Genomic DNA, 12839 nt, shown 5'->3' with positions numbered 1-12839 from the left:
TAAACATTTGAAAAGCATGGTCCAAGTACAGATTTATTTATTTTAATCAGTGTCCATCTGCTGTTTGTGCTGTGATTGAAGTAATATTTTTTTTTGGGGGGGGGGGGGGGGGGCGGGGATTTTAATATAACTCGACCTGAAAGTTTTGGAGTGCTTTATTAGTGTCTATAACTGAAAAAGTAACTCTCCCATCGGTGATTTACAGCGTGTACACATCTTCTTTTGGTACTATTTATCACTAAGGTTTGTATTTTGAAGCGCTCTCATACCAGTCTCCTCCTGTGATATATACAGTCTATAGTACCGCTGAATATTTGTATATGTACAGTTGTGGTGGTATATGCAGCATGGCTACAAAACATTGCCAAAGTTGGCAATGCCGATGCTGTACAACAGGAAAAAAAGGCATGGTCAGAGCCAATAGTTTCAAAGGCGAGACCTATTGGCTTTCCCAACACACATTTTGGCAAAACATTGTCCACGGACGTAAACAAGCATTGCCAAAGCCAAGAGCTCTTGCCTTTTTAGGGTCGAGCCTGCATCGAATGCGCATGTGTTTCGCTTGCGAAACGCTTTAGAAATTAGAAAAGGGCTTGGAGCCCCATCCATGTCACATCAGTGTCTTTCATTGGTTCATGGGCTTGCCTTTTAACATCTGCTTGCTTGCATTAGTGGAAGGCACGCATACGTCATGCCTTTTCCAGTTGTTAGCCCTCCTCGAGCGCAGCGACCAGGTACTGAAAACATGCGAGGCTCACTGTTTTCTGTCCGGTTTGTGGACCACTTTTTATCTTTTGTTCGTGGCGCTGTCTCGCTTGCCAGAAGTCGAGCGTTTTGCATGACATCGACCCTGTTACATAGATAATTGCACTTATGCCGATAGGTTTCACTACAAGTGAACTGTAGCAGCGCTATCACGCTGTTTTTTTACATTCAATGTGGCAAGAAAAATCTGGTTGGGAGTTTACAACTGCTAATAGCTGTAACTCGTAGAAATGCGAGACCCTATTGCATTGCAAATATTTGTTCTTAATTATTCTGTAGGTATGTATATAGTTAAGATTTAGTTAAAACAGTTTCTTTATAACTTCCCTATACATTAATATTCAAGTTTTGTATAAATGATTGTCCATTTTTTCTTTTTATATTTTTATTGCATTTAAATATTTATTTGCACATTTGTGTTAACATAATGTTGATTATGCTCTTACACATTGTATTGACAACACATTTCTTTAAAAAAAAAATCTTTATTGCACGCAACTGGAAAATAAATTAGTGTAGAATTTAGTGTACAAAATACTGATTTATTGTAAAGAAAAAGCATGGGTAAATATTAGCACCAAGAGAAATAAAAACACGGGTTGACTGAAAAGCGCATGCAAGATAAATAACATTTAAAAAGTGCATTCTTGTTTAAGTAAATTGTACTATAATTCCGGTTTCCCAAAATATACTCTGGCTTCCAAATCATTAGTAAGGTTGGAAACAAACCCATGTGTTTGGTAGTAAATCTAAAACAAGCCATCACCCTGCTCTTATAATAAGAAAAATGCACAACGCTTGCACTCTAGTAGTAATAAGAAACAAGTGAAGGAATTAGCCACAAAACTTGTATCGAACACCGACCCCGGGTTCCATACACTCTTTTTTCACACTCTCAATGCGCTGCAAAAGCCGCAGATATAACCTCAAGTATACTTTAAGATGTTCTATGATTGCAAAGCGCAATTACAGTGTGTGCGGGAGTCAGAGCAAAAAAAGTAGTGCCAGGCCCAAGAAACTGTTGAAAGCTCACGCTCTTCACCATGCCTCACCTTAATGAAAAAGAAAGGTCCACACCTCACTTGACTGGAAAACGGACGCGCAATCCATGTGCCTTGCGAATGAGACGGTGACTGGCAATATCAAAAAGTTGATAAAGAAGCTGAAATCACAGAGAAACGCTTCAAGGTGCAGTTTTTTTTTATCTTGCCTAAGTCATTGTAATGATGCTCTACGTGCATAAAGCACAGCAGTATTTTTTCTTACCACATGAATTGAAAATGAAAAGTAAAACAGTTGACATAAGGAAGCTGATTCAAAGCGTCAACGCTGCCATGAGCTTGGAGAGACACAAAATGAAAACAAGGCTCAACAGTTAAAAAAAACACAGATCATTGAACACGAAGCATGGGACCAAGCCGGGAGGAGAAACGATCGCAGCTCGGATTAAAGGGAAACCTGAAATCAGAATTGAGGAGCGAGGTGGTGCCATCACATGCTGGAGGAAGCGTGACATAGTGTGATGGCCAACAAAAATGTTCCCTTAGTGAATGCTCCCTGGGTGGGAGCTTAGCACACAGAGGAGGGACATTTAGCACAATGCACCAATAAAAGTGGAGAATTTAAGACAAGCACAACAAAGAAAGAAAGGCAAGGCTGGGCAAGCCTTAAGGCCTTATACTGAACACAGCATGTCTCGCAAGAGACAGCGCATGAGCACTGCCTAGGCTCGACCTAAAAACAAATAGGATAGCCACACAAAAAGGAAAAGAAAAAAGTATGTGGATTAAAAAGCAACAATTTTCTTTAAGTAAATTAAAAGCATGATACTGCACATGTGAGCTACTTAAAAGCTTAAAACTGTGGCACAAAATCCCAAAATGCTTGAAATTGTTTTTCATTGGCTCATTTTATGAGTCTCCAAATGATTTTGCCATAGCAGAAATGCGTGATAATCAGGTTACCAACATTTCAACCTTTTCTGTGGATCTAGAGAAATTTGTTTATAACACCTATGGTTGTTTTAGTACACTGGGACTTCTGATTCGGACGGAATTATGGATACTCTGGGAATCAGTATTTTTTTTTTGTTTTTTTGCAGTTTTATATAGCACAAACTCGACCCAGAGAATTGGAATGCTTTACATGAGCACCGGTTACATTACACCAGGACACATTCATTTTTGTTAGGCACAGGGAGATCAAGTGATTTGCCTAGGATGAGGCGCCGACGCCGAGACTCGAACTTGGTTCCCCAGCTCCAGAGGATGAGGAGTCCTCTCCTATTGAGCAAGTGAATTGAAATGTCCACTCCGGTTTCCACATATTCACAGGTTTCGGGTCATTTTCCATTTGTCCCTGGAAACACTCGCTCTAATTCCACATGCACAATGACCGCATAGGGTTGAATTCACGATTCCGTAGGTAATAAAAATAGCAAACTAAGCTGCAAACTCAAAACTAGGACTTGTTGACTGCTGAGTAGCTGGAAGTGGCTTTATTTCTCCCCTTGCAGATTAGCAAGTGCATTTAGGATGGTGAAAGGGTTTTCTCGCCACATGACATTTTGGTGGTGGGTCTCTTACTTCCCAATAAGAAGCTCATTTTCTCAGCTTTTCTTGTGATTTGTCTCACATAATGCTGCACTCTAGTGCAGCAGCAGAGTGGCAGTCTTGTCTCGCCTGTGGAAGTGCCAGCCTGTGTTACATGCATACAGGCACACGTGACTACAGGAGCCGATGGATGCTGTCACTGTCACTGATAGGGGTCAGCAGTGTAATGCACAATCAAGGAAGCCCCCTGTTAAATATGGCGAGTGGCTCCAGATTTCCCCTGCGCTCTCTCACAAAGAAGTGCCCCTTTAGAAACAAGCATTTTCAATGCATCAGGTCTTGCATTAGCTCGAGCTAGAGCTATTAGCGTTGTAAAGAAAAACAAACGCAGCACGATCGCACTACGTAAAATGAGGTGCGATCGCACTGCACGGAAAATAAACAGATAAAGTTGTCCGGACACCATGCTGAAAACATCGAGCCTCGTATGTTTTTTGTAGTTTCCCGGTGCTGTGTAGGTGGGCTAAACACCAGAAAAGGCATGACGTATTCACAAATGAAAGCAAGCGGATTTTGAAAGGCAAGCCCACGAACCAATGTAAGTGACTGACGCGACATGGGCGTGGATTGAAGCCCAAAGAGAGATGACAGAATGGGACAGAGCGCTTTGCGCTCGCCCATAAATACACAAGCATCGATAAAGCAAAAAGGTCTCGCCTGTGTTCGAAGTACTGGATTTGATAATGTCTTTTAGCCGTGTTGTAGAGCAGCTGCGCAGCATCATCAAAAGTTACCTTTTTGTGTCTCGTGCTGTTTTTCATAAATACGTTTTAGCCATGCTGCGCAGCAGCCACGCTGCATGGCTAAAAGATATTAGCAAAGCCAATAGCTCTGACGTAGGCGTTCCCCGTTGGCTAATGTCTGTCACTTCCAAGGTGTAACTAATGAGAACAGAGAAGTGAGAGAGGCCCGGAGAGACGTGCAAAAACAATGCATAGTGCAAGCGCGAGACAGAGAGAGGGGAAAAGGCGAGACGGTGCGAGAGGTGGCAGGGAAGAAAACAGGAGGGAAATTAACAGAAAACTGGTTAAAAGGGGGTCTTTTGCATAGTCAGGTGAACTTTGAACGATGAGAACGTGAGAGGAGAAATACGAGAGGTAGATGAATGCGTGGGAGAGGACACAGAAGGAGGAGAAAGAGAGAAAAAAAAGAGTGAAGGAAAGTAAAAGAGATGCTCGGAGAGATGGCCAGGGAGGGGCACACAAGTGCCAACAGACCCGATTCACACGGGAGGCTCGCGCACATATTTGCCTGTGTTTCGATGCACGTCAATGGGAAAACACATTCCTTCGTATCCAAAATCGCCCATTTTCCAGATATAAAATGTTGGCATAAATGGACAACTTAAATGGTGTAGTTTTATAAAGCCCCTCTCTCTGCTCGTGAACTTTGCCATATTTCTAATTTCTATGCGGCTCTTGCTAAACTCCTATGCACATTGCCGCCTGGGTGGAATAAAGAGGCCAGAGGACAAAGACAAGGTGTTATTTACCTCAGAGGAGGGGCGTGTGCGAGAGGGGCTTCAAGAGAAGTCCTGACCCAAATAGACGTGCTATGGGAAGGAAAACTGCATAAGCAGCTGTCCGGGTCAAAAAGAAAACGAGGTGGTTATAGTAAAAAATCTAAGTGACCCGTAGTCGGCAGGATTCTAACCTGCGCGGGGAGACCCCAATGGATTTCTAGTCCATCGCCTTAACCACTCGGCCACGACTACCGCCTGAAAGCATGACGTCAAACTCTATTGTTGAGTAGCTGTTCATGGACTGGCGCATGAAACCTGTGTTATTTTCCTTTTTCTAATATCTGCAAGGTAATGCCGCTTACTACCTTTCAGAGAATTTTAATATTTTCTCTGGTGAATATACACTAAAGAAGTACCACCTACACACGCACAGCAATAATGCACAGTAGTGCCTTTGGGCCTAGTTTTTCATGCCCGGTTTTGCACTGCTCTGAGGAGCAAGGCTCTACTGCCTTTACACTTTTTCCAGCTTATGTCAATCGATTAACACAAACATTCTGCCAGTCTAGCATGAGTGGGGCGCTTAATAGCATATTTGTAATTACTAATCGCATTCCGATACTTCATAATTCCTATTTCCAAAGAGAATTTTCAGTGTAACACGATATACAATTCTACTTCCTTTAGCATGAAACTCTTTCCAACTGTACTGCACAACTCTACCCCTGACCTCACCTGTAGTAGTTTAGCAAAGGTGCCCTCGGCCTCAAGGCAAGCAAAGAGCATGGGTGCCCCTTCTCCAACATTAGAGTAATTAGAGACAGCCACGGGAAGGGGGTCCCTCGGATGTCTCGCCCCAGCACCAATGCACCTGCTGCACTAACAACAGCTAGAACTCACCTCCTGTGCAGTTAGTGCTAAACCACCAAGGCTATATGTCATGGGACACGCACTGATATTTCAATCAGGCCGCAAGGCTGCAGCGTTCAGTAAAATGCACTCGCGTCTTCAGTTGTGGTCCCTGGGGTTAGGAGACAGCAGGGGCGGGCACTTCCGGACACTGGACAGGTGTATCCTGGAGGATTTGGTTATCAGTCAGCCTGTGACATAACGGAACTTGAGTTCCGTACAGGCTCTTCTCAGAAGCAACCAGGTACTCTAGAGAGTGAGTATCTGCATTTCCATGTTTCCATTTAAAGCACTGGTGGTGAGACGGCACACAACATTACAGCACACACCGAGCTCACTTAAGGCAGGTACTCACTTGTGGTACAGTGATGAGCAAACACAGAGCTCACATCACAGGTACTGACCCACCTCCAGTACCGAGATGAGCAAACACAGAGCTCACTTACACAGGTACTGACCACCTCTGGTACAGTGATGACCGGACACAGCGCTTCCATATGCAGTTACTGACCCAACTCCAGTACAGAGATGAGTAGACACAGAACTCACATCAGGTACTGACCCACCTCCAGTACAGTGATGAGCAAACACAGAGCTCACTCACACAGGTACTGACCCACCTCCAGTACAGTGATGAGCAAACACAGAGCTCACATACACAGGTACAGACCCACCTCCAGTACAGTGATGAGCAGACACAGAGCTTATATACACAGGTACTGACCAACCTCTTGTACAATGATGACCAGATGGAGCGCTTCCTTATACATGTACTGACCCACCTCCAGTACCGAGATGAGCAGACACAGAGCTCACATACACAGGTACTGACCCACCTCCAGTACAGTGATGAGCAGACACAGAGCTTATATACACAGGTACTGACCCACCTCCTGTACAATGATGACCAGATGGAGCGCTTTCTTATACATGTACTGACCCACCTCCAGTACCGAGATGAGCAGACACAGAGCTCACATACGCAGGTACTGACCCACCTCCAGTACAGAGATGAGCAAAGAGATCACATAAAGCAGCTACTGACCTACCTCTGGTTCAGTGATGAGTAGACACAGAGCTCGCATACACAGGTACTGACTCACCTCCAGTACAGTGATGAGCAGACACAGAGCTCACATACACAAGTACTGACCCATCTCTGGTAGAGTGATGACCAGACACATCGCTTCCATATACAGGTGCTGACCCACCTCCAGTACAGAGATGAGCAGACACAGAGCTCCCATCAGGTACTGATTCACCTCTGTTACAGAGATGAGCAGACACAAAGATCACCTGCACTGGTACTGACCCACTACTGGTATAGATATGAGCAGACAAACAGCTCACATAAGGCAGGTACTGACCTACCTCCGGTACAGTGATGAGCAAACACAGAGCTTGCATATGCAGGTACTGACCTACCACTGGTATAGATATGAGCAGACACAAAGCTCACATTCACAGGTACTGACCTACCTCTGGTACAGTGATGAGCAGAAACAGAGCTCACATACACAGGTACTGACTCACCTCCAGTACAGTGATGAGCAGACACAGAGCTTATATACACAGGTACTGACCCACCTCTTGTACAATGATGACCAGATACAGCGCTTCCATACACATGTACTGACCCACCTCCAGTACCGAGATGAGCAGACACAAAGATCACCTACACAGGTACTGACTCACCTCCAGTACAGTGATGAGTAGACACACCAAGCTCGCATACACAGGTACTGACTCACCTCCAGTAGTGATGAGCAGACACAGAGCTCACATAAGGCAGGTACTGACCACCTGTGGTACAGTGATGAGCAGACACAGAGCTCGCAGAAGGCTGGTACTGACCCACCTATGGTATAGTGAAGAGCAGACACAAAGCTAACATACACAGGTACTGACCACCTCTGGTACAGTGATGAGCAGACAGAGGGCTCTCCTAAGGCAGGTACTACAGCATCCATCCATTTGAGGACATCCTCATTCCTCAATCCTCATCCCTACTTCTCATCTCTGCTTTTCATCCTCGCTTCTCATCCATCATCCCTATTTCTCATCCATCATCCCTGCTTCTCTTCCATCATCCCTACTTCTCACCCATCATCCCTAATTCTCATCCATCATCCCTGCTTCTCTTCCATCATCCCTGCTTCTCATCCATCAACCATCACCCCTACTTCTCATCCATCATGCCTACTTCTCATCCATCATACATCATCCTTACTTCTCATCCATCATCCCTACTTTTCATCCATTATCGCTGCTTCTCATACATCATCCTTACTTCTCACCCATCATCCCTACTTCTCATCCAGCGTCCCTGCTTCTCTTTCATCATCCCTACTTCTCATCCATCATACATCACCCCTACTTCTCATCCATCATCCCCACTTCTCATCCACCATACATCATCCTTACTTCTCATCCATCATCACTGCTTCTCTTCCTTCATCCCTACTTCTCATCCATCATCCCTGCTTCTCTTTCATCATCTCTACTTCTCATCCATCATCCTAACTTCTCATCCATCATCCCTGCTTCTCTTCCATCATCCCTACTTCTCATCCATCATCCCTGCTTCTCTTCCATCATCCCTACTTCTCATCCATCATACATCACCCCTACTTCTCATCCATCATACATCATCCTTACTTCTCATCCATCATCCCTGCTTCTCTTCCATCATCCCTACTTCTCATCCATCATCCCTACTTCTCACCCACCATCCCTGCTTCTCTTCCATCATCCCTACTTCTCATCCATCATCCATCACCCCTACTTCTCATCCATCATCCCTACTTTTAATCCGTCATACATCATCCTTACTTCTCATCATCATCGCTGCTTCTCTTCCATCATCCCTACTTCTCATCCATCTTCCATCATCCCTACTTCTCTTCCATCATCCCTACTTCTCATCCATCATCCCTACTTCTCATCCACCATCCATGCTTCTCTTCCATCATCCCCACTTCTCATCCATCATCCATCACCCCTACTTCTCATCCATCATCCCTAAATCTCATCCATCATACATCATCCTTACTTCTCATCCATCATCCCTGCTTCTCTTCCATCATACATCACCCCTACTTCTCATCCATCACCCCTACTTCTCATCCATTATACATCATCCTTACTTTCATCTATGATCACTGCTTCTCTTCCATCATCCCTACTTCTCATCCATCATGCATCATCCCTACTTCTCATCCATCATCCCTACTTCTCATCCATCATACATCATCCTTACTTCTCATCCATCATCCCTGCTTCTCTTCCATCATCCATACTTCCCATCCATCATCCCTACTTCTCATCCATCATCCATGATTCTCTTCCATCATCCCTACTTCTAATCCATCATCCCTACTTCTCATCCATCATACATCATCCTTATGTCTCATCCATCATCCCTGCTTCTCATCCATCATCCCTACTTCTCATCCATCATACATCATCCCTACTTCTCATCCATCACCCTTACTTCTCATCCATCATCCCTACTTCCCATCCATCATACATCATCCTTACTTCTTATCCATCATCCCTGCTTCTCTTCCATCATCCCTGCTTCTCATCCCAACTCCTCTTCCATCATCCCTGCTGCTCATCGCTACTTCTCTTTCATCATCCCAATTTCTCTTCCATCATTCTTACTTCTCATTCCTTATCCCTGCTTCTCATCCCTCTTACATCATTCCTACTTCTCATACCTCATCCATCATCCCTACTCCTCATTCCTCATCCCTGAGTCATACAAACACATTTTCAGTTTTGTTAAACACACCTTCACACTGATTGGTTGGCAACAGCCAATCAGATATATGAGAGAGGCCTGCATGGTATTTCACAGAAAAATAGCCTTCTCATTGCATGGGCTGGGTGAAGACGGAGAAGAGGAAATGCAACTATGTGTTTGTTTCCAGTGAATTCATCAAGGCTGTACATTTCATTTCATTTCATTTAACTAAGTGTTTTTCTGTTTACACAGGCCTCTGCAGAAAGCTCTGCTGGTTTGGGGAATCAGTTTTACAGTTGGGGATCACTTCCGTGGGGCTTAGCCTCAGATGCTTTCTGCTGGACTGGTCAGCAGAACGGTCTTTCACCTTTTCTCTGTTTGCTATTATGCCCAGGTGCATAGCTCAGATTCACAGAAAAAACAGCAAGCATCGTTATTTTCACCTCTTTATGGAGGACTCAACCTCTATTCTGCTCAGTCCTGGAATTGTTCATAACCATTCCAAGACTTCTTCCTTATCCCAATCATCTTTTGGTACCTCCTCTCTGTTAGTCACAAGCTGATCTTGTTAGGCAGTGTCTGCCAGGCTTTCACCAAGGGGGAAACCTGGGAAGAGGCAAGAACCTCAAAGATTGTTTTTGGTCAAGGCCAGCACAGCATTGGTTGAAGGTTTCCATAAAAGTGGTCAGTACTTGCAAGATGGCACCTGGCACCGTCTCGTGTCTTGTCTGACTCCCACTCGTGCTACGCTAATCACTGGCTTGCGTACTACTGTTTTGTTCCTTCCCTAGGTTTGTATTGTAGTTTGTTACCCTTTGTGCTACTACATGTTCCACTTTTACTCCTGCATTTTCCGAATGCCTAAAAGGACAACCACCATCCAGTCCATTGGTCTGACTGCATCCTTAGCACCAGTTGCCTTATGGTTCCAGGGCATTTCCAGGTAATTAGGGGCCTAGTTATTGCTCATTCATTGCGAAGATTCTTTGAGTCATTCCTCATCTTTCTGTATAACTTTATACTTCAATGGTTCTGCATTCCTTTTCTAATACTGATCTGCTATTGGTTATAATACAACTCCACCCAGACCTTGATGTTACATTTCTCGACCAATGTTCATGGTAGTAGAGAGGAGATGCCCTGTGGTAACAGATGGCAGATGTGTTTTGTTCTTTCTCTCTTTGCTCACCCGGAACCCACCTTTTCTCAATCAAGGCGTCTTTCTTGCAGTAGTTACTCTGTCTCTTAAGGTGTACGTATAGGGAGATCAGCGGAATAGCTTCTGAATCCAGAGCTGCATATTCATTGGTAAGGCAAGTGTACTCCTGACACACAGCAGGTAATGGTTTGGAACCTTTCCAGGCAGGATGGACTCTCCTAGGGCTTTTGGCTTCAGCTGCTAACCTCATTTAATCATCATGGTCCAAAGGAACTTCAAGAGCTTACAAGTCAGGTTTGGGAGGTTGGTCTAGTTGCTGGATGAACCGATATCTTGATTCTGTTTGACTGGTAGTCACCATAGTTCTTAATTTTCCAGCTTTCCAAAATAAATGATTTCACACCATTAAGAGTTACAGGTCCACAATTTTGACGGGGCAGGAAGGGATTGGTAATAAACTTGTTAAGCACATCTTTTAGTGTGCAGCGTTTTGATTGATATCCTCCTAAACCACGTTATCCTTTACTATCAATTGTCAATAGTGTGAATTGACTATCGTTTCTAACCCAGCTGTTCAGACATGGCCAGATAAGATCCATTTCTCTTAAGATGATGTCAGCAAAATGAACTGCAGTTCTTTGGCTGAGTATCACGTTAGGACACTGGTTACTTCTACGAGACAATATTCACTCTCTGGTGTTAGTTATAGTCCATCACAACATGTGTGAGAAATTTCTCCAGTATGGTTGAATACCCTATTTTTAATCCCATACCAAGCTCTGTACTATATAATGTGTTAAAGAATGCAAAGTTAAGACATTTTTTAATATCCTTATAGAAGTCATATTCTCTGGGTCCCTCCTCCGCTTTAGCCAGATTAGATTAAGTGTGTGATGACCTTTACAGGGATAGCCACATATGTTTGGATGACCATTCCATCAGGGCAGAAAATGTGTCTAAAGCCTTATGGGCTGAGGTGAGGTTGGAGGACATTCTTGGATCTGTTGACTGGTCCAGAATGTCAACCTGCAGGATGTTTTATTGCAAACGCATGGCTCATACCTCAGTGGATATAGCCAGTCTAGTCCCAGTTTTCATGACACTGGGTTCTTCCCAAGAACTCTGCAAGTGACAAAGTGATGTACTTGCAGGTGGATGGTTTATTGATAGTGATGTACTTACAGGTGCATGGCTTACTGATGGTGATGTACTTACAGGTGCATGGTTTACTGATGGTGATGTACTTACAGGTGCATGGTTTACTGATGGTGATTTACTTACAGGTGCAAGGTTTACTGATGGTGATGTACTTAAAGGTGCATGGTTTACTGTTGTACACTGGAGAGTCAGTAAGGACCAATGAACAGGAAGTTGATCTGTTCCTGTTGGGTTTTCAGTTAAAGGTTATATCGATTATGGGTAGACATGATTGGATAACTCAGTATGTGCAGTCTCACAGGAGTTATGTAGAATGTAGTCCCATTTCTTTGAGTAGGTGGCTGCTAGTAATAAAGTGCAAGAATGGGGACTAGATACTATTTGTGTTTTGTGCTTTTAATAAAATCAAGGTTTCCTTTAGTACCATAGCTAGGAAATTGTTTTTATTGATAATAAAAACATATGTTGACACCTGAAGCCTAAACTTGAGACCTTGTGTGTGTTAAGTGAAGATGACAACCACTTAACTACAGAAACTCGAGGACTGTGCATTACAGACTGTTAATAAGCTGTTGTTGCGCAGTGAAAGCAGTGTATAAGCATTCAGCACATTCAGTGTTACCATCCTGTTCTAAGTCCTGCCTGTTGGGGAGAAGCAGTATTATAAATGTACAATCTGCCATCTATGTTCTCCAACATACCAAGCAGACACTTTTTATCGCGTGTCTACCTGTCGTCTCTGTGCCTCTAGCTGCAAACAGAAAGCAGACAACATGCAGGCGCTGCTGAATTGTGTCCCGGTGCTGACAACTTACACCAGGACCCATTCAGCATATCTCACTGGGGCCAGACAGGTCCCCTGTCCAGCTGAAGAATAGCGGGAATCTGGGGGGTCCCCACTTCACTCCAGCACTGGCCTGCCTAGTACATCATCTCTGTACTCTGGGAAATGTAGTCCTGTAGAGTCCATTAGAAAACCAGGACTACAAATCCCAGAATGCCAAGAATAAAGCCGAACTGCACGAG

General features: G+C 44.0%; 1 non-coding gene across 1 annotated transcript; it reads right to left on the bottom strand.

The window, feature by feature from the left end:
- Positions 1-5009: 5009 nt before the first annotated feature.
- Positions 5010-5091, bottom strand: TRNAS-AGA (transfer RNA serine (anticodon AGA)). The gene has a single exon. It is a non-coding gene; the product is annotated as a tRNA-Ser (tRNA).
- Between the last annotated feature and the right edge of the window lie 7748 nt (positions 5092-12839).

This window comes from Pleurodeles waltl, chromosome 12 (assembly GCF_031143425.1).
Source record: "Pleurodeles waltl isolate 20211129_DDA chromosome 12, aPleWal1.hap1.20221129, whole genome shotgun sequence".
Classification (NCBI taxonomy): Eukaryota; Metazoa; Chordata; class Amphibia; order Caudata; family Salamandridae; genus Pleurodeles; species Pleurodeles waltl.
Note: the sequence above shows the minus strand (reverse complement) of the source record. Positions and strands in the feature narration are given on the sequence as shown.